We start from the raw sequence: 26,818 nt of genomic DNA on the forward strand, positions 1-26,818 counted from the left end.
ATACCTTGGTCATGTGTGTAATAAATATAATTGTAATAATATTATTTTTTAGTTGTATCACATGATAATAATTTGATCTGCAATCACATGTATCTGAAAGGATTTATTACCCCTGTTCTCCAGTCCCCAGCTACAAGTCCTAGAGGTAACCACTTAGAAGTTATTATCATTCCAGAAATACTCTGTGCAGATATAAGCAAATACACATACTGTTTCTTTTTTACCCAAATTGTTACATTCTGTGTATAAATTGTTTCCATTTTACGAATGAATCATAATTTGTTGAATGAACTACCTATAGATGAGGTTTCAATTTTTTTTCTTTTTTTATTATTATTTTTTTAATACATCTTTATTGGAATATAATTGCTTCGCAATATTGTGTTAGTTTCTGTTGCACAACAAAGTGAATCAGCCATATGCATACACATGTCCCCATATCCCCTCCCTCTTGAGCCTCCCTCCCACCCTCCCCATCCCACCCCTCTAGGTCGTTGCAAAGCACCAAGCTGATCTGCCTGTGCTACGCTGCTGCTTCCCACTAGCTCTCTATTTTACACTTGGTAGTGTATATATGTTGATGTTACTCTCACTTTGCCCCAGCTTCCCCCTCCCCACCGTGTCCTCAAGTCCATTCTCTATGTCTACGTCCTTATTCTTGCCCTGCCACTAGGTTCATCAGGTCTCAATTTTTAATTTATTTTTTATTGAGGTAACACTGCTTTATAACATTATATAAGTTTCATGTGTACAACATTCTCTTTCTACTTTGCTATCTGCTTCTGCGTGCTCACCACTAAAAATTTAGTTTCCACCTGTCATCATTCAAGTGACCCCCTTAATCCATTTTGCCCCCACCCCCCGCCTCTTCTCTGGTAACAACTACTCTGTTTCCATACCTTCCATTTGTTCTTTATTGCTTGTTTGTTTGTTTGTTCCTTTTTTTTAACATCTTTATTGCAGTATAATTGCTCTACGATGGTGTGCTAGCTTCTGCCCCACAACAAAGTGAATCAGCTACACATATACATATGTCCCCATATCTCCTCCCTCTTGCATCTCTCTCCCTCCCACCCTCCCTATCCCACCCCTCTAAGCACCAAGCTGATCTCCCTGTGCTATGGGGCTGCTTCCCACTAGCTATCTATTTTACATTTGGTAGCATATATATGTCCATGCCACTCTCTCACTTTGTCCCAGCTTACCCTTCCCCCTCCCCATATCCTCAAGTCCATTCTCTAGTAACTCTGCATCTTTATTCCCGATTGCCCCTAGGACCTTCATGACCTTTTTTTTTTTTTTTTTTTTAGATTCCATATATATGTGTTAGCATACGGTATTTGTTTTTCCCTTTCTGACCTACTTCACTCTGTATGACAGTCTCTAGGTCCATCCACCTCTCTACAAATAACTAAGTTTCGTTCCTTTTTATGGCTGAGTAATATTCCATTGTATATATGTGCTACATCTTCTTTATCCATTCATCTGTTGATGGACACTTAGGTTGCTTCCATCTCTGGCTATTGTAAATAGAGCTGCAATGAACATTTTGGTACATGACTCTTTTTGAATTGTGGTTTTCTCAGGGTATAGGCCCAGTAGTGGGATTGCTGGGTCATATGGTAGTTTTATTTTTAGTTTCTTAAGGAACGTCCATACAGTTCTCCATAGTGGCTGTATCAATTTACATTCCCACCAACAGTGCAAGAGGGTTCCCTTTTCTCCACAAGCTCTCCAGCATTTATTGTTTGTAAATTTTTTGATGATGGCCATTCTGACTGGTGTGAGGTGATACCTCATGGTAGTTTTGATTTGCATTTCTCTAATGATTAATGATGTTGAGCATTCTTTCATGTATCTGTTGGCAATCTGTATATCTTCTTTGGAGAAATGTCTATTTAAGTCTTCTGCCCATTTTTGGATTGGGTTCTTTGTTTTTTTGATACTGAGCTGCATGAGCTGCTTGTAAATTTTGGAGATTAATCCTTTGTCAGTTACTTCATTTGCAAATATTTTCTCCCATTCTGAGGGTTGTCTTTTCATCTTTTTTTATAGTTTCCTTTGCTCTGCAAAAGCTTTTCAGTTTCATTAAGTTCATCATTTTATTTTTGGTTTTATTTCCATTTCTCTAGGAGGTGGGTCAAAAAGGATATTGCTGTGATTTATGTCATAGAGTGTTCTGCCTATGTTTTCCTCTAAGAGTTTGATGGTCCCTGGCCTTAAATTTAGGTCTTTAATCCATTTTGAGTTTATTTTTGTGTACGGTGTTAAGGAGTGTTCTAATTTCATTCTTTTACATGTAGCTGTCCAGTTTTCCCAGCACCACTTATTGAAGAGGCTGTCTTTTCTCCACTGTATATTCTTGCCTCCTTTATCACAAATAAGGTGACCGTATGTGCGTGGGTTTATCTCTGGGCTTTCTATCCTGTTCCATTGATCTATACTTCTGTTTCTGTGCCAGTACCATACTGTCTTGATTACTGTAGCTTTGTAGTATAGTCTGAAGTCAGGGAACCTGATTCCTCCAGCTCCGTTTTTGTTTCTCAAGATTGCTTTGGCTATTCGGGGTCTTTTGTGTTTCCATACAAATTGTGAAATTTTTCATTCAAGTTTTGTGAAAAATACCAGTGGTAGTTTGAGAGGGATTGCATTGAATCTGTAGATTGCTTTGGGTAGTATAGTCATTTTCACAATGTTGATTCTTCCAATCCAAGAACATGGTATATCTCTCCATCTATTTGTATCATCTTTAATCTCTTTCAACAGTGTCTTATAATTTTCTGCATACAGGTCTTTTGTCTCCTTAGGTAGGTTTATTCCTAGGTATTTTATTCTTTTTGATGCAGTAGTAAATGGGAGTGTTTTCTTAATTTCACTTTCAGATGTTTCATCATTATTGTATAGGAATGCAAGAGATTTCTGTGTGTTAATTTTGTATCCTGCTACTTTACCAAATTCATTGATTAGCTCTAGTAGTTTTCTGGTAGCATCTTTAGGATTCTCTATGTATAGTATCATGTCATCTGCAAACAGTGACAGCTTTACTTCTTCTTTTCCAATTTGGATTCCTTTTATTTCTTTTTCTTCTCTGATTGCTGTGGCTAAAACTTCCAAAACTATGTTGAATAATAGTGGTGAGAGTGAGCAACCTTGTCTTGTTCTTGATCTTAGTGGAAATGGTTTCAATTGTTCACCATTAAGGACGATGTTGGCTATGCGTTTGTCATATATGGCCTTTAATATGTTGAGAAAAGTTCCCTCTGTGCCTACTTTCTGGAGGGTTTTTAATCATAAATGGGTGTTGAATTTTGTCAAAAGCTTTTTCTGTATCTATTGAGTTGATCATATGGTTTTTATTCTTCAATTTGTTAATATGGTTTATCACATTGATTGATTTGTGTATATTGAAGAATCCTTGCATTCCTGGGATAAACCCCACTTGATCATGGTGTATGATTCTTTTAATGTGCTGTTGGATTCTGTTTGCTAGTATTTTGTTGAGGATTTTTGCATCCATGTTCATCAGTGATATTGGCCTGTAGTTTTCTTTTTTTGTGACATCTTTGTTTGGTTTTGGTATCAGGGTGATGGTGGCCTCGTAGAATGAGTTTGGGAGTGTTCCTCCCTCTGCTATATTATGGAAGAGTTTCAGAAGGATAGGTGTTAGCTCTTCTCTAAATGTTTGATAGAATTCGCTTGTGAAGCCATCTGGTCCTGGGCTCTTGTTTGTTGGAAGATTGTTAATCACAGTTTCAATTTCAGTGCTTGTGATTGGTCTGTTCAAATTTTCTGTTTCTTCCTGGTTCAGTCTTGGAATGTTGTGCATTTCCAAGAATTTGTCCATTTCTTCCAGGTTGTCCATTTTATTGGCATATAAGTGCTTGTGGTAATCTCTCATGATCCTTTATATTTCTGCAGTGTCAGTTGTTACTTCTTCTTTTTCATTTCTAATTCTATTGATTTGAGTCTTTTCCATTTTTTGCTTGATAAGTCTGGCTAATGGTTTATCAATTTTGCTTATCTTCTCAAAGAACCAAGTTTTAGTTTTATTGATCTTTGCTATTGTTTCTTTCATTTCTTTTTCATTTATTTCTGATCTGATCTTTATGATTTCTTTCCTTCTGCTAACTTTGGGGGTTTTTTGTTCTTCTTTCTCTAATTGCTTTAGGTGTCAGGTTAGGGTGTTTATTTGAGATGTTTCTTGTTTCTTAACGTAGGATTGTATTGCTATAAACTTCCCTCTTAGAACTGCTTTTGCTGCATCCCATAGGTTTTGGATCATCGTGTTTTCATTGTCATTTGTTTCTAGATATTTTTTGATTTCCTCTTTGATTTCTTCAGTGACCTCTTGGGTATTAAGTAGTGTGTTGCTTAGCCTCCATGTGTTTGTATTTCTTACAGATTTTTTCCTGTAATTGATATCTAGTCTCATAGCATTGTGGTCAGAAAAGATACTTGATAAGATTTCAATTTTCTTAAATTTACCAAGGCTTGATTTGTGACCCAAAATATGATCTGTACTGGAGAATGTTCCATGAGCACTTGAGAAGAATGTGTATTCTGTTGTTTTTGGATGGAATGTCCTATAAATATCAATTAAGTCCATCTTGTTTAATGTATCATTTAAAGCTTGTGTTTCCTTATTTATTTTCATTTTGGATGATCTGTCCATTGGTGAAAGTGGGGTGTTAAAGTCCCCTACTATGAGTGTGTTACTGTCGATTTCTCCTTTTATGGCTGTTAGTATTTGCCTTATGTATTGAGGTGCTCCTATGTTGGGTGCATAAATATTTACAATTGTTATATCTTCTTCTTGGATCGATCCCTTGATCATTATGTAGTGTCCTTCTTTGTCTCTTGTAATCATCTTTGTTTTAAAGTCTATTTTGTCTGATATGAGAATTGCTACTCCAGCTTTCTTCTGTTTTCCATTTGCATGGAATGTGTTTTTCCATCCCCTCACTTTCAGTCTGTATGTGTCCCTAGGTCTGAAGCTTCCATTTGGTTTTGTTTGGTTCAGTTTGTTCATTTATTTGGGGGTTTGGTTTTTTGGTTTTGTTTTTGTTTTGTTTGTTTGTTCTTTATATTCCACATATGTGAAATTATACAGTATTTGTCTTCATCCATCTCATTTATTTCCCTTAGCATAATAATACCCTCAGTATTCATCCATGTTTTTGCAAATGGCAAGATTTCAACGTCTTTGTGACTGAGCAGTATTCCACTGGGTGTGAGTGTGTATGTGTGTGTGCATGCATATATATACATATATATACACACATATACATATATATGTATGTATGCCACATTTTCTTTATCCATTCATCCATTGATGGGCACTTAGATTGTTTTCATACCTTGGCTTTGGTACTGATAAATAATGCTGCAATGAACATAGGCATGCATATATCTTTTTGAATTAGTGTTTTTGTATTCTTTTGGATAAATACCCAGAAATGGGACAGCTGGGTCATATGGTAGCTCTACTCTTAATTTTTTGAGGAAGTTCCATACTGTTTTCCATGTGGCTGTACCAATTTACATTCCCACAATGTAGAAGAATTCCCTTTTCTCCACATCCTTGACAGCACTTATTTTTTCCTTTTCAATAACAGCCATTCTAACAGGCATGAGGTGATATCTCACTGGTTTTAATTTACATTTCCCTAATAACTGGTGATGTTGAACATCTTTTCAAGTGCCTGTTGGCCATCTGCATGTCTTCTTTGGAAAAATGTCTATTCAGCTCTTCTGTCCATGTTTTAATCCAGTTGTTTCATTTTGTTGTTGTTGAGTTGTATGAGTTCTATATATATTTTGGATATTAGCCCCTTATGAGATGTATGATTTGCAAATATCTTCTCCAATTCAGTAGGTTTTCTTTTTGTTTTGTTGAAGGTTTCCTTTGCTGTGCAAAAACTTTTCAGTTTGATGTAGTCCCATTTGTTTAATTTTGCTTTTATTTCCCTTCCCTGAGGAGACATATCTAGAAGACATTGCTAAGACCAACGTCAAAGAGCATACTCTCTATGTTTTCTTCTAGCAGTTTTATGGTTTCACGTCTTACATTCAAGTCTTTAATCCATTTTGAGTTGATTTTTGTGTATGGTGTGAGATAATGGTCTTTCTTTCTTTTTTTTTTTTTTTTTTGCATGTATCTGTCCAGTTTTCCAAACACTATTTATTGAAGAGACTATCCTTTCTCCACTGTATGTTCTTTGATCCTTTGTTGTAAATTCTTGTCCTTATACATGTGGGTTTATATCTCAGTTCTGTTCCATTGATCTATATATCTGTTTTCCTGCCAATACCATGCTGTTTTAATTACTATGTTTTGTAATATAGTTTAAAATCAGGGAGTGTGACACTTCCAGCTTTGTTGTTTTTTCTCAGAATTGTTTTGGCTATTTGGGGTCTTTTGTGGTTCCATATAAATTTTAGAATTTTTTGTTCTATTTCCGTGAAAAATGTCATTGGGATTTTGGTAAGGATTACACTGAATCTTTACGTTGCGTTAGGCAATGTGGACATTTTAACTATGTTAATTCTAATCCCTGAGCACAGAATATATTTCCATTTATTTTTCTTCTTCAGTTTCTTTCAACTTATAGTTTTCAGTGTACAGGTCTTTCATCTCCTTGGTCAAATTTATTCCTAGGTTTCTAATTCTTTCTGTTGCTATTGTAAATGGGATTGTTTCCTTAATTTCTCCTTCTACACGCTCACTGTTAGCATATAGAAATGCAACAGATTTTTGTATGTTGATTTTGTGCCATACAACATGACAGAATTCATTTATTATTTCTAATAGTTTTTTTGGTGGAATGTTTAAGGTCTTGTATATATAAAATCATGTCATCCACAAATAGTGACAGTTTTACTTCTCCCTTTCCAATTTGGATGTCTTGTATTTCTTTTTCTTGCCTAACTGCTCTGGCTAGGACTTCCAATACTACGCTGAATAAGAGTAACAAGAGTGTGCATCCTTGTCTTGTTCCTGGTTTTAGAGGAATAGCTTTCAGCTTTTCACCACTGAGTATGATGTTAGCTCTGGGTTTGTCATATATGGCCTTTATTGTGTTAAGGTATGTACCATCTAAACCCACTTTATTGAGAGTTTTTTTCATAAATGTGTGTTGAGTCTTGTCAAATGTCTTTTCTGCATCTATTGAGATGATCATAGTGTTTTTATCTCTCATTTTATTAATGTGATGTATCACACTGATTTTCAGATATTGAACCATTCTTGCATCCCTGGAATAAGTTCCACTTGATCATGGTGTATAATACTTTTAATGTGCTGTTGCTAATATTTTGTTGAGGATTTTTTTAATCTATATTCATAGGAAATATTGGCCTGTAATTTATTTTCTGTGTGTTGTCTTTATCTGGTTTTGGTATCAGGGTAGTGTTGCCCTTGTGAGTTAGAAAGTGTTCACTCCTTTTCAATTTTTTGGAAGAGTTTGAGAAAGATAGTTATTAAATCTCCTTTGAAAGTTTGGTAGAATTTGCTTGTAAAGCCATCTGGTCCTAGACTTTTGTTTTGGGGGGAAGTTTTGGATTATAGTTTCAATCTCTGTCCTAGTAATCAGTCTATTCAGATTTTCTGTTCTTTGATGACTTAGTCTTGGAAGGTTGTATGTTTCTAAGAATTTGTCCATTTCTTCTACATTGTCCAATTCATTGGCGTATTGCCATTCGTAATACTTTCTTATAATCCTTTGTATTTCTGTGGTATCCATTGTTATCTCCTTTCATTTCTTATTTTATTTATCAGAGTCTTCTCTCTTTTTTCTTAGTGAATGTGTCTAGCTAAAAGTTTGTCAATTTTGATTATCTTTTCAAAGAACCAGCTATGATTTTATTGATCTTTTCTATTGTCTTTTTCATCTATTTCCACTCTAATCTCCTTTCTACTTCTTTACTGACTTTGGGCTTCCTTTGTCTTTCTTTTTCTAGTTCCTTTAGGTGTAAGGGTAAATTGTTTATTTGAGATTTTTTTGTTTCTTGAGGTAGGCCTGTATAAACTCCCCTCTTAGTACTGCTTTTCCTGCATCCCATAGATTTTATGTTAAATTTTCATTTTCATTTGTCTTCAGGTAATGTTTGTTTCTCCTTTGATTTCTTCATTGACCCAATAGTTGTTCAGAAGAATGTTGTTTGGTTGCCACATATTTGTGATTTTTTCTAGATTTCTACTTGTAGTTGATTTCTAGCTTCATACCATTGTGATCAGAAAAGATGACTGATATGATTTCAGTCTTCTTAAATTTATTGAGACTTGTTTTGTATCCCAACGTATGGTCTAACTTTGAGAAGGTTTCATGTGCATTTGAGAAAAATGTGTATTCTGCTGCATTTGGATAGAATGTTCTGTACAAATCTATCAACTCCATCTGATCTAAAGTTTTATTAAAAGCTACTCTTCCCTTGTTGACTTTCTATTTGGCTGATCCATCCACTGATGTAGTGGGGTGTTAAAGTCCCCTACTATTTTTGTGTTGCTGTCAATTTCTCCCTTTGTGTCTGTTAATAATTGTTTTAAATATTTTGGTGCTCCTATGTTAGCTGCATATATATTAATATTTGTTATGTCTCCTTGATGGATTGGCCCCTTTATCATTATATCCTGTCCATCTTTGTCTCTTGTTATCTTTTAGGCTGGAAGTCTACTTTGTCTGATATGAGTATGGCTACACCAGCTTTCTTTTGGCTGCCATTTGCTTGGAGTATCATCTTCCATCTCTTCAATTTGAGTCTATGTTTGTCTTTAGAGCTGAGGTGTGTCTGCTGGAGGAAGTATATACTTGGGTCTGGTTTTTTAATGCAGCCAGCCATTCTGTGTCTTTTGACTGGTAAATTCAATCCAATCATTGAGGTGATTATTGATAGATGAGGACTTAGTACTGCAGTTTTATCATTTGTTTTCTGGTTGCACTGTAGCTCCATTGCTTCTCTTTCCTTGTTTTTATGTCTGCCATTTTGGGTTGGTGGTTTTCTAAAATGTCTTCCTCCACTTCCTCTTTTTTTGTTTTGTGTCTCTGTTCTAGATTTAGGTTTATGGTAACCATGAGCTTTGTATAAAACTTCTCATAGATAAAACAGTCCTTTTCTGCTAATAGCATCTTATCTTCATTTATCTATGTGGGTTCTGCTCTTTTCATCTTCCCCTTTTGTGTTTTAGTTATCTCAAATTGTCCTTTTTTATATTGTGAGTTTGTTACCAAACTGAAGTAGCTATAGTTATTTTTTTCTGCTTTTTTTCCCCATTAGCCTTTATGTTATAATAAAGTGTTTTTAAAAAACCCATTCTGATAAAGAGTTGCAGTGTTCTGATTCTGCGTGTCTATTTATCACCTTACTCAAAGTTTTGCATATTTTGCCTTTTTGTTTCTGCTAGAAGAGCTCCTTTCAACATTTCTTGTAAGACAGGTATAGTGTTGATGAACTCCCTCAGCTTTGTTTGTTTGGGAAAGTCTTTATTTCTCCTTCATATCAGAATGATAACTCTGCTGGGTAGAGTATTCTTGACTGACAGTTTGTAATCTTTCAGTGTTTTGAGAATGTCATTCCATTCTCTCCTGGCCTATAGCATTTCTGCTGAGAAATCTACTGATAGCCTACTGGGGGTTCCTTTGTAGGTTAACCTTCTTTTTGTCCTGGCTGCCTTTAAAATTCTTTCTTTCCCACTGACTTTTGATAGTTTTAATATACTGTGTTTTGGAGGTCTTTTGTGTTGAGGTAATTAGGTGTTTTCTTAGCTTCATGAACTTGTATATCCAGTTCCTTCCCCATATTTGTGAAGTTCTCAGCTATTATTTCTTTAAATAAACTCTCTGCTCTCTTTTCACTCTCTTCTCCTTCTGGAATACCTGTTACCTTAATCTTCCCCTTCCCAAAAGAGTCAGATAACTCTCATAGAATTTTCTCATCTTTTTATGTCTTATTTCTTCCCTCTTCTACTTGTATCATTTCTATCTATCTATCTTCACGCTCACTAATTCTCTCTTCCATCTTGTCTGATCTGTTTCCGATGCTTTCTAAAGTATTCTTCACCGTGTTTATTGCCTTCGGCAGCTCCAGAATTTCTGTTTAGTCCTTTTTAGAGTTTCAGTCTCTTTGTTGAGGTATTCCTTCTGTTCATTAATTTTATTTCTGAGCTCATTTTACTGCCTTTCTGAGTTTTCTTGTAGCTTGTTGGGTTTTTTTGTGACAGCTATTTTAAATTCTCTATCAGTTAGATTGAAATGTTCTGTAGTTTTAAGTTTGGTGTCTAAAGAATTGTCATTTTCTCTTTGTTGTACAGTGTTACTATGGTTCTTCATGGTGCTTGATAAGCCAGCACATGTGAAGTAGGGGACAGCTCTCTACTCCATTCTAACTGTTCAACAGGTCAGAAATTAGAGGCCTTTCTTTGGTCATCCAGTAGTTGGCGACATATCACAAGTTTTTAGTTTCTCTTACCTGCGCTGCCTTTGGATGTATTTGAAAGTCAGCATTTTCCACCCTTCACTGCCTCTGTCGGAGGTGTCACCCTTGCCCTCTATTGCTTCTTGCGCCTCCAGGGTCATTGGTGCCTTGCAGCTGTTGGTGTCAATGGTGCTGCTACCTGGAGCACTGGGACGGTGGGCTCTTCCACCATGTGCAGCGTCCCCGGAGTTGCATCGGGAGCGGGCCAGCCAGGAGCATGCAGGCACCTCTGCCATGTCCAGGGTTGTAAGATTTGTGGGCTCCACTACTACAGGTGGGATGAGCAGGGAGCCAGAGTTGTGGGTACCTCCATGGCTGGAGGGACGGGGGTCCCAGGCCCTACCGCTGCTGCTGCCTGGTTACCTGTGGCCTTGGGCACTGCTGTGGCCAGGGGGCTGGCATTGTGTGCATTCCCTCCTCTGCTGGCCAGGTTTTCTGGGGCCATGGGCTCAGCTACTGCAGCTACAGGACCAGAATTGCAGGCACTGCCTCTGCTATTGCACCTGTACCACCTCTTCTCTGCGTTCCGGTCCATCCTCCTTTAGATGCTCAGAAATATGCAATCATTTGGCACCCTGGTGTGCTCGGTAGAGGCACCTTTGTTGAGCTGTGGATGTTCTACTGGTTGCAGATTAAAGGGGAGACACAAAGAGAGTAGCTCACTGCGCCCTGATGCTATCACCCCCCCAGCTTTACAGTGTTTGCTGTTATAAGCAATGTCATGAGAAATATTCTCATGCATAAAGCTCTTTGTATTTACCTGCTTACTTTCTTAGAATACATTAACAGAGGTAAAATTGTATTGCTGCTTATTAAAGATTATTCTAAATTTTTATTGTTAATGACTAAATAACATTGCATTAGTATAGCTACATAAAGCTTATTTACTTGCTTATTTGATAAATCATTCAGAATTTTTTGGAGAGGCCACTTACCAGCTATTTTGGGAGTAACTGAAATACTTTCAAAAGTATTTTGTAAGTTAATTATTAGTATAATAATGCTCAATAGTAATTATTAATATTACTTATAGCCTATTATTTGTGTTATTTTATTAATAAACAATAATAATAAAATTATACAACTGCCATATGTTAATTTCACATTCCAGTGAACATGGTACTATAGGAGAGGCATAATGTATATGAATAAGCAGCATGTCATTCTGGAATTATAGAGTGAGAAGTGGTGACAGGCACACATCTTATTTTGCCCAAAACAGGCTGGTGTTTATGCCTATTCTGGAGTCTCTGCTATTATGCTCCCTTTCATTCTCAGAATTGTACTGTTAAACAACAAATCATATGGCCATCCTACTTGTGAGTAAATTAACCATGTCCCACACCTTCGAAAATGTGTCCTTAATCTATCCATCAATACTGTCATTTCTTTGTCTTCAGAAGTGCTAAGATAGAACACATTGTAATTTATCTTTGTTAATTAATTCAGGTTGCTGTGATACAGCTCAAGTACAATCAATTACTCCTTTATGCCTTACACAGATCTGTCAGTTTAAGGTTGCTTTTCATATCATTCTTTCTTGCTTTAGAGGCTCGTCACCATCTTCTACCTCCACATCTGATCCAAGCAGAAGGATGGCAGTGCATGCCCTTCCCTCCCAGATTGCACTGGAGAGCAAAGGAGTTGCATAAACATGCTTCAGAGAACTTGAGCCATTATCAGGATAGTTCTCAGATTAGTGATGCTTATGCATTCTAATGACTCATATTAGAATGCTTATGCATTCTAATGACTCATATTTTCTCATTTGTCATACAGAAAAATAAAAATGATTTTTTAAAGAATTCTATATAAAAACAATTTATCCTTTCACATTTTCTATGATCATTCCCCAAGTAAAGTCAGATAAGGTAAATTTGTTCTACTCTGCTGCAGACAAATGAAAGGAAGACCATCTTCATAACTTTTATTCGTTAACCTTGGACTAAATAAAATCTCCAACCATTTCTTTATCACCAATACAAGCTGCTATTAGCCTGCAAGAAGTGTCACTTAATGTTTTTAGCATGTTTAAAAGCAAAATAATGTCTTTTTGAAATGCTTGGTAGGAAATTCCGCAAGAACAACGTTCTCTAATAATTAACCACACTGGTGAGTTAAAGGCCTTTGGCTTTTCCTCAGGATACCTCACCACCCAACATCATCCAAGTCAATTAACAGACATAATGCTCACTTCCTTTCCAGTCTTACTGCCTAATTAGAACCTCATGTGTTGGTTTGCATCAAAGCCATTTCACCTCGGCTCACTCACCAATTATTCTGTTAACAATTCCTACAAGCTGGCTCTTGATTTCCATTCCTTTCCTTTTCATGCCAGATAACTTCTTCACAGAGGGAGTGAGACGGTGAAGCGTGGTCTCATTTCATTGTAATTATGGAATGTCCCAGTTAGAGCCAAAGAGAGTGGAAATTTCACACTAATTCCAGCACATCTCTGGTGTTAAGAAATTGATCACTGAGTGACTAAATTACAAGTGCCAGGGAAGCCGTCAGTGGGACCTTCTGCCCCCCAGCAGCCTTGACATCCCTACAGCTGTCCTTTCCCTGGCAGCCATTTTCAATGGCCTTTCTAACCACAGTCATCAACAGTGGGGAACCCTCAATAACATCTTATGCTTTTAGAAAATTTTTAACGTGAGTTGGAAACATAAATATTTGGATCTTCTCAGGATAAAGCATTTTAAGTGTTTGGGTCCTATATTTGAGCTGGGGTCTCTTTGAAAACATATCCCAATGCTAGTTGTAATCTGTGACCTCACAAAGAAGACCTTAGGGGGAAAATTACTAAATACAGCTAAATTCTTTAAATTATGAATTTCCAAAGATGTGTCAGAAGCAGCGACTTTTCTTTAGAATCTTATTTTTTAATATAAAATATCAAACTCCTAGTAATGAAGTTCTTAGTTATTTTGTTCCATGGACCCCTTTGGCAGTTTGATAAAAACTTTAAACATTATCTTTGAACAATATTTTCTAAAGGCATAGGATTAAACACATAAAATTCAAAAGAAATCCAGTTATCAAAATAATAAAATTAAGTTTGTGATTTGGCATTTGTGCTTCTTTACCGATGCATTAAAATGACACTTCAATACATTTAAGTATAGGAAAGTTAAAATTAAATCTTACTGCTTAGGCCTTTCTCACCTTCTGAGATGGCCCCCACTCTGTCTGTGGAGTGTGTTTCTCCCAAGGCCGCTCTCACCTTCTGGGATGGCCCACACTGTCTGTGGAATGTGTTTCTCTCTAAATAAATCCACTTCTTACCTATCACTCTGTCTCTCACTGAATTCTTTCTGCAATGAGACATCAAGAACCTGAGCTTCATTAAGTCCTGAAACCAGGTAATACATCAAAGAAAGAGTCATCCACTGAGTTTTTTCCCCTCATTCATCTCCCTTCATCCAAACTGAGGAAGAGAGACAGCCACCTGGCAAAGGTCTAGTCCAAGGTGCCTTTGAAATGTTCTGCTGAAGCTCCTCTGGTTCCCCAGCATTCCTGTTAGAAGATAAGCTGTCTCCTGCTAGAGAGGCGTTTGGAAGAAAGAAAGTAGAAAAGAGGTTTGAGACTGGATTCCTACTTCTCCACGAGTCACAAAATGGAATCCCCAACCATGGAGTCTGGAACTTTCATTTAATGAGAAGACTGAGGCCATAGGATGGCAATCCTTGTGACGCCCTTCTAAGATATCGGCATAGGGCGCCACCAACCCAGGACGATGCAAGACCACAAGCTGTTTTAGTACTTTCGGATGCCAGAGATGGTTGACTTCCGGCAGTACGTGTGCACCCTTCCAACCAACACACTCATGGGCTTCGGTGCGTTCGTGGCGCTCACCACCTTCTGGTATGCCATGCAGCTGCAGGCCCTGAAGCCACCATGCGACCTGGCCATGCAGTCAGTGGAGGTGGCAGGCAGTGACGGTGCCCGGAGATCCGTGCTCCTGGACAGTGACAAGCCCTTGGTGTATTTCTACAATGACATCAGGATGTTATATGGAGGTTTCCAGAGGGGCATGCAGGTGTCAAATAACGGCCCTTGTTTAGGCTCTCGGAAACCAGACCAACCCTATGAATGGCTTTCATACAAACAGGTTGCAGAAATGTCAGAGTGTGTGGGCTCGGCACTGCTCCACAAGGGCTTCAAGGGAGCCCCAGATCAGTTCATCAGCCTCTTTTCTTAGAACAGACCTGAGTGGGTGATCATTGAACAGGGATGCTTTACTTATTCGATGGTGATCGTTCCCCTCTACGGTACCCTCGGAACTGAAGCAGTCACCTTGATCATCAACAAAGCTGAACTCTCTCTGGTTTTTGTGGGCAAGCCAGAGAAGGCCAACCTCTTATTAGAAGCTGTAGAAAATAAATTAACAGCATGCCTTAAAACTATTGTTCTCATGGACTCCTACGGCAGTGATGGGTCGGAACAAGGCAAGAAGTGTGGGGTGGAGATCATCAGCATGAAGGCGATGGAGGACCTGGGAAGAGCCCACAGACGGAAGCCCAAGCCTCCAGCACCTGAAGATGTTGCAATAATTTACTTCACAAGTGGAACTACAGGCAACCCCAAAGGAGCACTGATCACCCATGGAAATGCAGTCAGCGATTGTTCAGCATTTGTGAAAATGACAGAGTACATTCATTACTTCCTCAGATGATACTTTGATCTCTTTCTTGCCTCTCGCCCACGTGTTTGAAAAAGTTGTAGAGTGTGTTGAAAAAGTTGTAGAGTGTGTGATGCTGTGTCACGGAGCTAAAATAGGATTTTTCCAAGGAGATATCAGTTTGCTTATGGATGATCTCAAGGCATTTCAACCCACCATCTTCCCTGTGGTCCCCAGACTGCTGAACTGGATGTTTGACTGACTTTTTCCTCAGGCAAACACCATGCCGAAGCGATGGCTGTTGGACTTTGCCTCCAAGAGGGAAGAAGCCAAGCTTCGCAGTGGCATCATTAGAAACAACAGCCTGTGGGATAAGTTGACCATCCATAAAATAAGAGTCGAGCCTGGGAGGAAAAGTGAGGCTGATGATCACAGGAGCAGCGCCCATGTCCGCCACTGTGCTGACCTTCCTGAGAGACTCGCTGGGCTGCCAGTTCTATGAAGGCTACAGACAGACTGAGTGCACCACCGGGTGCTGCCTGACTGTGCCTAGGGACTGGACCACAGGCCATGTTGGTGCCCCAATGCCTTGCAACATTGTAAAGCTTGTCGATGTGGAAGAAATGAATTACATGGCTGCCAAGGGCAAGGGCAAGGTGTGTATGCAAGGGGCTAATGTATTTCAAGACTACCTAAAGGACCCAGCAAACACAGCAGAAGCTCTGGATAAAGACGGCTGGTTGCACACAGGGGACATTGGAAAGTGGTTATCAAATGGCACCTTGAAGATCATTGACAGGAAAAAGCACATCTTTAAACTGACACAAGGAGAGTACATAGCTCTGGAGAAGATCGAAAACATCTACCAGTGAAGTGAACCTGTCGCTCAGGTGTTCGTCCACGGAGAGAACTTGCAGGCATTTCTCATAGTAATTGTGGTACCAGACATTGAGATGCTAGGTCCCTGGGCCCAGAAGAGAGGCTTTGAAGGCCCCTTTGAAGAACTGTGCAGAAACAAGGACGTCAAAAAAGCTATTCTAGAAGACATGGTGAGACTTGGGAAGGATTCTGGGCCTAAAACCATTTAAACAGGTCCTTTGACCTGTTTCCACCCTGAATTATTCTGTCAACAACGGCCTTCTGACCCCAACAATGAAGGCTAAAAGGCCAGAGCTTTGGAATTATTTCAGGTCACAGATCCTTGAACTTTGTTCCACCATCAAAATCTAATGCGAGGAAGGAAGCTGGGAAGAGGCCGCACGCCTCCGCGGTCTTCTTCCGCCCGTAGCCTCAGTGGGTAGTTTTGACAACAGCAAGTAGGGAAGGAGCATCTTTGTCTGCCTCGTGCATTCATATTCTCATCATAGGAAGCTTAGAGGGAATGGTTTATGGTCATATGCCTTATGGTCACCTCGCATTGCAGACCGTGTTCACGGTGATACACAATTTCCAAAATGAGCCTTAAAAAAACTGTAAAGGGGAAACTATAAATGTGCTAAGTTATTACGACTTCCTCAGTTTAAAAGGAGGGTGAAAACTTGTCTCTCTGTTTTGCTAACCAAGTGGTTAGGACTTTGCTATGTCTGGGATGTCTGCCACTTGCTGCAAATTCTGCAGGTGTCTGCTGCTCCGAAGAGTACCATGTACTGGAGTGAACCATCCCTTATAAACAAGAACTGCCCCAGCTGCAGGAGGTCACAAGTGGACCAGAGGTTTTTTTTTTTTTTTTTTTTGATCCCTGCCACCTTCCCTTCCCCATCTCACACCACCCTTCTGATTAACCCCTGTTATTCCTGTCAGAGCAGAAGGTTAGCAGTGAAGCCGAGGACAGACCTAGCTCAGAACAACGCAGGTAAAGATGGATGGCCGCTCACCACTGTGGGTGGATTCTGGTGCCCAGAGAGCAGTATATTCTCTGACCCTCTTCTCCAGACCCGATTCCCTCCCTCCATCCCTTCCCAGGGGTTATTTTAAAAACTGTCTTAGACTCTGCAGTGAAGACAGGCATTTCAACAAGGAAACAATTACCTGGATCAACCATGTTCAACTGTGACACCTGAATAACTGTACACTTTACCTTCACTGAACCCGTCCCTCTGCTCTGTCTGTGATGGTTTTGGAGTTTTTTTAACATCTTTATTGGAGTATAATTGCTTAACACTGTTGTGCTAGTTTCTGCTGTATAACAAAGTGAATCAGCTATACTTATACATATATCCCCATATACCCTCCCTCTTGCGTCTCCCTCCCACCCTCTCCATCCCAACCCTACAGGTGGTCGCAAAGCACCGAGCTGATCTCCCTGTGCCATGCAGCTGCTTCCCACTAGCCATCTATTTTATATTTGGTAGTGTATATATGTCAATACTACTCGCCCACTTCGTCCGAGCCCACCCTTCCCCCTCCCCATGCCCCCAAGACCACTCTCCACGTCTGTGACTTTATTCCTGTCCTGCCCCTAGGTTCATCAGAACCTTTTTTTTTTTTTAGATTCCATATATATGTGTTAACATACATATGTGTTTCACTTTCTGACTTACTTCACTCTGTATGACAGACTCTAGGTCCATCCACCTCACTACAAATAACTCAATTTCATTTCTTTTTATGGCTGAGTAATATTCTGTTGTATATATGTACCACATCTTCTTTATACACTCATCTGTCGATGGACACTTAGGTTGCTTCCATGTCCTGGCTATTGTAAAAATAGTGCTGCAGTGAACATTGTGATACATGACTCTTTTTGAAATATGGTTTTCTCAGGGTATATGCCCAGTAGTGGGATTGCTGGGTCTATGTTAGTTCTATTTTGAGTTTTTTAAGGAACCTCCATACTGTTCTCCATAGTGGCTATATCAATTTACATTCCCACCAACAGTGCAAGAGGTTTCCCTTTTCTCCACACCCTCTCCAGCATTTGCTTTTTGTATATTTTTGGATGATGGCCATTCTGACCGGTTTGAGGAGATACCTCATTCTAGCTTTGATTTGCAGTTCTTTAATGATTAGTGATGTTGAGCATCCTTTAATGTGTCTGTTGGCAATCTGTATATCTTCTTTGGAGAAACATCTGTTTAGGTCTTCTGCCATTTTTGGATTGAGCTGTTTGTTTTTTGATATTGAGCTGCATGAGCTGCTTGTGAATTTTGGAGATTAATCCTTTGTCAGTTGCTTCATTTGCAAATATTTTCTCCCATTCTGAGGGTTGTCTTTTCATCTTTTTTATAGTTTCCTTTGCTGTGCAAAAGCTTTTAAGTTTCATTAGGTCCCATTTGTTTCTTTTTGTTTTTATTTCCATTCCTCTAGGAAGTGGGTCAAAAAGGATCTTGCTGTGATTTATGTCATAGAGTGTTCGGCCTATGTTTTCCTCTAAGAGTTTTATAGTGTCTGGCCTTAAATGTAGGTTTTTAATCCATTTTGAGTTAATTTGTGTGTATGGTGTTAGGAATTGTTCTAATTTCATTCTTTTACATGTAGCTGTCCAGTTTTCCCAGCACCAGTTATTGAAGAGGCTGTCTTTTCTCCATTGTATACTCTTGCCTCCTTTATCAAAGATAAGGTGACCATATGTGTGTGGGTTTATCTCTGGGCTTTCTATCCTGTTCCATTAATCTATATATCTGTTTCTTTGCCAGTACCATGCAGTCTTGATTACTGTAGCTTTGTAGTACAGTCTGAAGTCAGGGAGCCTGATTCCTCCACCTCCATTTTTCTTTCTCAAGATTGCTTTCGGGGTCTTTTGTGTTTCCATACAAATTGTGAAATTTTTTGTTCTAGTTCTGTGAAAAATGCCAATGGTAGTTTGATAGGGATTGCATTGAATCTGTAGATTGCTTTGGGTAGTAGAGTCATTTTCACAATATTGATTCTTCTAATCCAAGAACATGGTATATCTCTCCATCTGTTTGTATCATCTTTAATTTCTTTCATCAGTGTCTTATACTTTTCTGCATACAGGTCTTTTGTCTCCTTAGGTAGGTTTATTCCTAGGTATTTTATTCTTTTTGTTGCAGTGGTAAATGGGAGTGTTTTCTTAATTTCTGTTTCAGATTTTTCATCATTAGTGTATAGGAATGCAAGAGATTTCTGTGAGTTAATTTTGTATCTACTACTCTACCAAATTCATTGATTAGGCTCTAGTAGTTTTCTGATAGCATCTTTAGCATTCTCTATGTATGGTATCATGTCATCTGCAAACAGTGACAGTTTTACTTCTTCTTTTCTGATTTGGATTCCTTTTATTTCTTTTTCTTCTCTGATTGCTGTGGCTAAAACTTCCAAAACTATGCTGAATAATAGTGGTGAGAGTGGGCAACCTGTTCTTGTTCCTGATCTTAGAGGAAATGGTTTCAGTTTTCCACCATTGAGAATGATGTTGGCTCTGGGTTTGTCATATATGGCCTTTATTATGTTGAGGTAGGTTCCCTCTATGCCTACTTTCTGGAGAGTTTTTATCAAAAATGGGTGTTGAATTTTGTCAAAAGCTTTTTCTGCATCTATTGAGATTATCATATGGTTTTTATCCTTCAATTTGTTAATATGGTGTATCACATTGATTGATTTGCATATATTGAAGTATCCTTGCATTCCTGGGATAAACCCCACTTGATCATGATGTATGATCCTTTTAATGTGCTGTTGGGATCCTTTTAATGTGCTGTTGGATTCTGTTTGCTAGTATTTTGTTGAGGATTTTTGCATCTATGTTCATCAGAGATATTGACCTGTAGTTTTCTTTTTTTGTGACATCTTTCTCTGGTTTTGGTATCAGGGTGATGGTGGCCTCATAGAATGTGTTTGGGAGTGTTCCTCCCTCTGCTATATTTTGGAAGAGTTTGAGAAGGATAGGTGTTAGCTCTTCTCTAAATGTTTGATAGAATTTGCCTGTGAAGCCATCTGGTCCTGGGCTTTTGTTTGTTGCAAGATTTTTAACCACAGTTTCAACTTCAGTGCTTGTTTATATTTTCTATTTCTTCCTGGTTCAGTCTCAGAAGGTTGTGATTTTCAAAGAATTTGTCCATTTCTTCCAGGTTGTCCAATTTATTGGCATATAGCTGCTTGTAGTAATCTCTCATGATCCTTTGTATTTCTGCAGTGTCAGTTGTTACTTCTTCTTTTTTATTTCTAATTCTGTTGATATGAGTCTTCTCCCTTTTTTTCTTGTTGAGTCTGGCTAATGGTTTATCAATTTTGCTTCTCTTCTCAAAGAACGAGCTTTTAGTTTTATTGATCTTTGCTATTGTTTCTTTCATTTCTTTTTCATTTATTTCTGATCTGATCTTTATGATTTCTGTCCTTCTGCTAACTTTGGGGGGGGGGGTTGTTCTTCTTTCTCTAATTGCTTTAGGTGTAAGCTTAGGTTGTTTATTTGAGATGTTTCTTGTTTCTTGAGGTATGCTTGTATTGCTATAAACTTCCCTTAGAACTGCTTTTGCTGTATTCCGTGGGTTTTGGGTCATCGTGTTTTCATTGTCATTTGTTTCTAGGTATTTTTTTGATTTCCCCTTTGATTTCTTCAGTGATCTCTTGGTTATTTAGTAGTGTATTGTTTAACCTCCATGTGTTTGTATTTTTTACAGTTTTTTTCCTGCAATTGATATCTAGTCTCATAGCATTGTGGTTGGAAAATATACTTGATGCGATTTCAATTTTCTTAAAATTACCAAGGCTTGATTTGTGACCCAAGATATGGTCTATCCTGGGGAATGTTCCATGAGCACTTGAGAAGAAAGTGTGTTCTGTTGTTTTTGGATGGAATGTCCTATAAATATCAATTAAGTCCATCTTGTTTAATATGTCATTTAAAGCTTGTGTTTCCTTATTTATTTTCATTTTGGATGATCTGTCCATTGGTGAAAGTGGGGTGTTAAAGTCCCCCATTATGATTGTGTACTGTCGATTTCCCCTTTTATGGCTGTTAGCATTTGCCTTATATATTAAGGTGCTCCTATGTTGGGTGCATAAATATTTACAATTGTTATACCTTCTTCTTGGATCGATCCCTTGATTATTATGTAGTGTCCTTCTTTGTCTCTTGTAATAGTGTTTATTTTAATGTCTGTTTTGTCTGCTATTAGAATTGCTACTCCAGCTTTCTTTTGATTTCTATTTGCATGGAATATCTTTCTCCATTCCCTCACTTTTGGTCTGTATGTGTCCCTAGGTCTGAAGTGGGTCTCTTGTAGACAGCATATGTACGGGTCTTGTTTTTGTATCCATTCAGCTAGTCTATGTCTTTTGGTTGGAGCATTTAATCCATTTACAGTTAAGGTAATTATCGATACGTATGTTCCTATTCCCATTTTCTTAATTGTTTTGGGTTTGTTGTTGTAGGTGTTTTCCTTCTCTTGTGTTTCCTGCCTAGAGAAGTTCCTTTAGCATTTGTTGTAAAGCTGGTTTGGTGGTGCTGAATTCTCTTAACTTTTGCTTATCTGTAAAAGTTTTAATTTCTCCTTCTAATCTGAATGAGATCCTTGCTGGGTAGAGTAATCTTGGTTGTAGGTTTTTTCCTTTCATCACTTTAAATATGTCCTGCCACTCCCTTCTGGCCAGCAGCATTTCCACTGAAAAATCAGCTGTTAAACTTATGGGGATTCCCTTGTATGTTATTTGTTGCTTTTTCCTTGCTGCTTTCAATATTTTTTCTTTGTATTTAATTTTTGATAGTTTGATTAATATGTGTCTCAGCATGTTTCTCTTTGGGTTTATCCTGTATGGCATTCTCTGTGCTTCCTGGACTTGATTGACTATTTCCTTTCCCATGTTAGGGAAGTTTTCAACTATAATCTCTTCAAATATTTTCTCAGACCCTTTCTTTTTCTCTTCTTCTTTTGGGACCCCTATAATTCGAATGTTGGTGTGTTTAATGTTATCCCAGAGGTCTCTGAGACTGTCCTCAATTCTTTTCATTCCTTTTTCTTTATTCTGCTCCCTGGCAGTTATTTCCCCCATTTTAACTTCCAGCTCACTTATCTGTTCTTCTCTCTCAGTTATTCTTTTACTGATTCCTTCTGGAGTTTTTTTTTTTTTTTTTTTGCGATACACCGGCCTGTCACTGTTGTGGCCTCTCCCATTGTAGAGCACAGGCTCTGGATGCGCAGGCTCAGCAGCCATTGCTCACAGGCCTAGCCGCTCTGCAGCATGTGGGATCTTCCCGGATCAGGGCACGAACCCATGTCCCCTGCATCAGCAGGCGGACTCTCAACCACTGCACCACCAGGGAAGCCCTAGAGTATTTTTTAATTTCAGTAATTGTGTTGTTCATCACTGTTTGTTTGCTCTTTAGTTCTTCTAGATCCTTGTTAAATATTTCTTGTATTTTCTCCATTCTGTTTCTGAGATTTTGGATCATCTTTACTATCATTACTCTGAATTCTTTTTCAGGTACCATGCCTATTTCATCTTCATTTATTTGGTCTTGTAGGTTTTTACCTTGCTCCTTCGTCTGTAACAAATGTTTTTGTCGTTTCATTTTATTTTTTATTTTTTTTGATGGGTGGTGCTGTATTCCTGTCTTACTGGTTGTTTGGCCTGAGACATACAGCACTGGAGTTTGCAGGCAGTTGGATAGAGCCAGGTCTTTGTGCTGAGATGAGTAAATGTTATTTAATTTGGTCTTTACTGTTCTTTTATACACAATGTCTGGCATACAATTTTAAAAATTATGCAAAATTCAAAGAAGCAAGGAAATGTGATCTATAGTCAAGAGAGGAAATAGTCAAAAGAAGTAGAACCAACCACAGAAATGAATATTAGTGGACACAGATTTAAGAATAACTTTAAGCATTCTAAAACATATTTTAAGTAATGGAAACTTTGTTTAAATAGGATATTTAAGCAGAGAGGTGAAAACCATGAAAAAGAACCAATTAGAAATGCTAGAAATAAAAATTATGTTATCAGGATTGACTAAGTCTTTGATCTTGAAGAGACGTCAATATAAACTGTTCAAACAGAAACACAAAGTGTAAAAAAGTGATGAAGATCAAACAGAACATCCAAGATCTGCAGGACAACATCAGACAGTCCAACACACATCTAATTGGAATCCAAGCAGGAAACAAAAGAAAGAATGGGGTAGAAGAAATATTTGAAGACATAATGGTTGAAACTTTTCCAAAACTGATGAAAAATATCAAACCACAAATGCAAAAAGGACAGTGAATTCCAAGTAGGATCAGTACAAAGAAAACCATACATATACAGATCATAGTCAAAATGCTGAAAACCCAAGGTAAAGAGATAATTTTACATACAGGAGAACAATGATGGGAATGAGGTCTGACTTCTCCATCAAAAATAATGGAGGCCAGGAAACAAGGGAATGACACCTTTCAATACTGTTACGTATTGAAAGGAAAAAAAATGCCATACTAATATTCTATATCTAGCAAAAAAAAATTCCTCAAAATAAAGGCCAAAATAAAATGACATTTTTAGACAGACGAAAGCTGACAATTCTTCTCCAGTAAACTAGCAACAGGAACTGTGAAAATGTAGATCAGCCGTGAGATGATAAAAAAAGAAAATTCTAATATTAAGAAGTTGTCATTACCAAGACAAACAAGCCAGAAAACACGTCACCCCTCAAGATGAGCTGCAGCAGGAAGCGAGCCACTCCCACAAGCATAGTCAGTGCCGCCCTGAGGCACCACAGCCTGAAGCAGATCCCATTCTAGAAGGTCTTGACTACATGAATGAGGACTCATCTTCTAAAACTGTTGTCTCTGTTGCTGCCACTTTTCACATGTTCCACAGCGCCTGAGTCGATGATTTGAAGAGTTTTCCAAGCGCTCACAAACACTTGGCCTTTAACTGAAAAGTTTCAGTTTGTGAGGGCTGAGAGACTGTAATATTCTATATCTGAATATCAAAATGCAGAAAAAGCATCTAGTAGGTGTAATTCAGTTGATACAAGGGTCCTTCAGACCTCAGTAGTTGGTTTTCTTCAGAAAGTGTTACCAGATCCCAAATACAGTCTGTTCAAGATCAAGGAGAGGCACAATTAAATGGCCAATTTAGGATTTCTAATATCTGCTTGGACTCAACTGACTTCTAGAAAACATAATTCTATAGCAGATTAGGAATGGTTGTGGTCAGGAAAGATAAGCTACATAGAAACGAAGAAGAATAATCCTGAAAATTGAGACGGTTTTGGCACCCTTGGTAACGGGGAGAGGAGAAGAGAGGGCAGTAGAAGCACCAGCTAAATGGCACTGACCTGAGACTGCACGGAAGCTGGATGCCTCAGGAATTCCGCTGGGTGCATCATGCCACTTCTCTGATAATACTTCACAGACCATCCCAGCCAGGGTGCTCACCCTGACCTTGGCACTCTTTAGTGGTCAGTAACTAACTGCACGTAGGCACAGTTTGATGCCTAACTGTACTTAGGCATCCTTTTAATTTGTGTAGTATTTAGATAAGTACTCATCTCTATGCCTTTCCTGGTACTTCTATTGTCACGTACCCTACACAGGACTTCTAACATCTGTGTATCCCCTTGTTTATATCAGTGCTCCACCTAACAAGCAGACAAACTGAGCAAAAGAATTCTGAGGCAAGAGAAGATATTATCCACCTCAGGCTACAGTCTATGGGTACAAGATATATTAAGCTGGTTTGGAGCAAAAATCATTGATTATTTCAAGAATGCCAACTTTGGGATGCAAAACATATTCTACGTGTTTTATTGCTACCATTCTCTAGAGAATCAGAGTAATATTTGCCAGCTACAGAATGTTTTAGCAGCAATTCTCAACTAATTCAGCTTGTTTTTCAGCAAGTCAGCCTCTACTAATGACATATTAAATTTTGATTCTCTTTTTATATGATTACCCTGGGGAGACATTCAAAGTAGACCTTTTAATAAGAGTTAACTGTACTGCTGATAGAACATCATGGTGTCATTTCACTTGAGAGGATATTTTTCCAGAAAGACACACCTTAATGACTGGTCAAACATACTAACCACCTTATCTTTGCTTTGGGCCATAGAACTAATTTAGATAGTCATTAGCTTCTAGGTAATGGAAGAGCATGTGCTATAATATTAACTGAATACCAAATCAGGCCCTGACATACCTCCCCCTGTGGTATCTCTGCAGAAAAACACCAGCTTACAAACCAGAGAGAGCTGGAAATTGGATCTTTACCAGACATTGTGATTAGAATTAAAAGAATGCTGTAGGGCTTCCCTGGTGGCGCAGTGGTTGAGAGTCCGCCTGCCGATGCAGGGGACATGGGTTCGTGCCCCGGTCCGGGAAGATCCCACATGCCACGGAGCGGCTGGGCCCGTGAGCCATGGCCGCTGAGCCGGCGCGTCCGGAGCCTGTGCTCCGCAACGGGAGAGGCCACAGCAGTGAGAGGCCCGCGTACAGCAAAAAAAAAAAAAAAAAAAAAAAAAAGAATGCTGCATAAGTAAATGATGAAATATAAATAACTTCAGGCTGACTTTTGATCTGAGCCCTCTAGTCCTCTAGATAGACTAGCCTTCGATTATACTACAGATGCAAATATCGTGCAAAGATGAAGAAAATGGTTAGGTCCTTACTGTCAGTGTACCCACCTCACTGCAGCCGTGATGCTGGTGACAGCTCTTCCTACCCCGGCCTCCATGGTACCCTTCCCATTTACCTGTCCTTTGCCCCCTTTCAGTCGCATCTTCACAGACTACATCACAAACCCGTCTCCTACCCGCCCTTAAACTTCTGGTGTCTGCAAGGGGACCATCTCTGGTCCTTCCCTCTTCTGAGATCAAGTCCTCCTTTGGGCCGTCTCATTTATTTCTTTGATTCTGAGCCCCGTCTATGGTTGATGTACCCCAGGTCTCTCTCTAGAGAGACCCATCTCTGGAGCCTCAGGATGATACTTTACATTGCCTGCTGGGTATCTCCGCTTGGAATTCTCATAAGCATGTCAAATGCAGAATATCCATATTTGAACTCATCTTTCCACCTCTTCCATCACCCACGTGCTCTCCCTCCTCTTATCTCAGTTCTCTGCAGTGAGGGGCACGTGTGATGATCCATAGGCATATTCCAGACTCTTATCCCCAGTAGCTGATTGACTGCTGATTGATTCCAGCTAGTAGATGTTCCTTATCTCCATGCCCTTTCCTGTTAACTTAGGATCCCCCTATCCTTTACCTGAGCTTCTGTAACAACCCACTCTCTTCCTCCCTACGGTGTGTTCCTCACTCTTCAACCCTTGATATCACTACCATACACATGTGATCACAACACATCCCATGCCATGGTTCCTGACAGGCTAAACATCTAAGCCCCTGGGTATGGGCTAGTCTGTTCTCTGGGCCCTCTCCCCTCCGGTGGCCCCATCTCCCACCCCTTCTCCCCTTTACCCTTCCTCTCATCTCCTGCAGTGCCTTGTACTTAACTCACATTGGACCATTTCCAGCTCTGGATCTCACCGTGTTCTTTCAGACTCCCAGACCTCAGCATAGACTGCTCCTTCCTCTGAGCCGCTGGTCGGCAAAACTCTTTCTCCTTCTCTGAGGACAAATTGGACCTTCGGTTCTGCTCCTGGGAGACCTGACGAAGACGGAATGTTTATTGAGTTAATAGTCAGCAAGTGCCGATGATAAAAAGTGACCCCTGGTTGGCACATCGCATCATGACAGCTTGAGACTGTGAATGAACCATAAATGCCCAGGGGAGAAGCCGTAGGCTGTAGACTTCCCTGGAAGTCATGCTCTTTGAGGTA

General features: G+C 39.0%; 1 protein-coding gene and 1 pseudogene across 4 annotated transcripts in view; both read left to right on the forward strand.

Annotated features, from left to right (window-relative positions):
- Positions 1-26,818, forward strand: part of PRKN (parkin RBR E3 ubiquitin protein ligase) — a 1,310,471-nt gene that overhangs the window by 1,188,889 nt on the left and 94,764 nt on the right. The window lies entirely within an intron of this gene.
- LOC309811318 (long-chain-fatty-acid--CoA ligase 1-like) lies at positions 13,944-16,466 on the forward strand (annotated as a pseudogene). The gene has a single exon. The product of its transcript is annotated as a long-chain-fatty-acid--CoA ligase 1-like (transcript).

This window comes from Mesoplodon mirus (genome assembly GCF_964341445.2).
Source record: "Mesoplodon mirus genome assembly, chromosome: 10".
Taxonomy (NCBI): Eukaryota; Metazoa; Chordata; class Mammalia; order Artiodactyla; family Ziphiidae; genus Mesoplodon; species Mesoplodon mirus.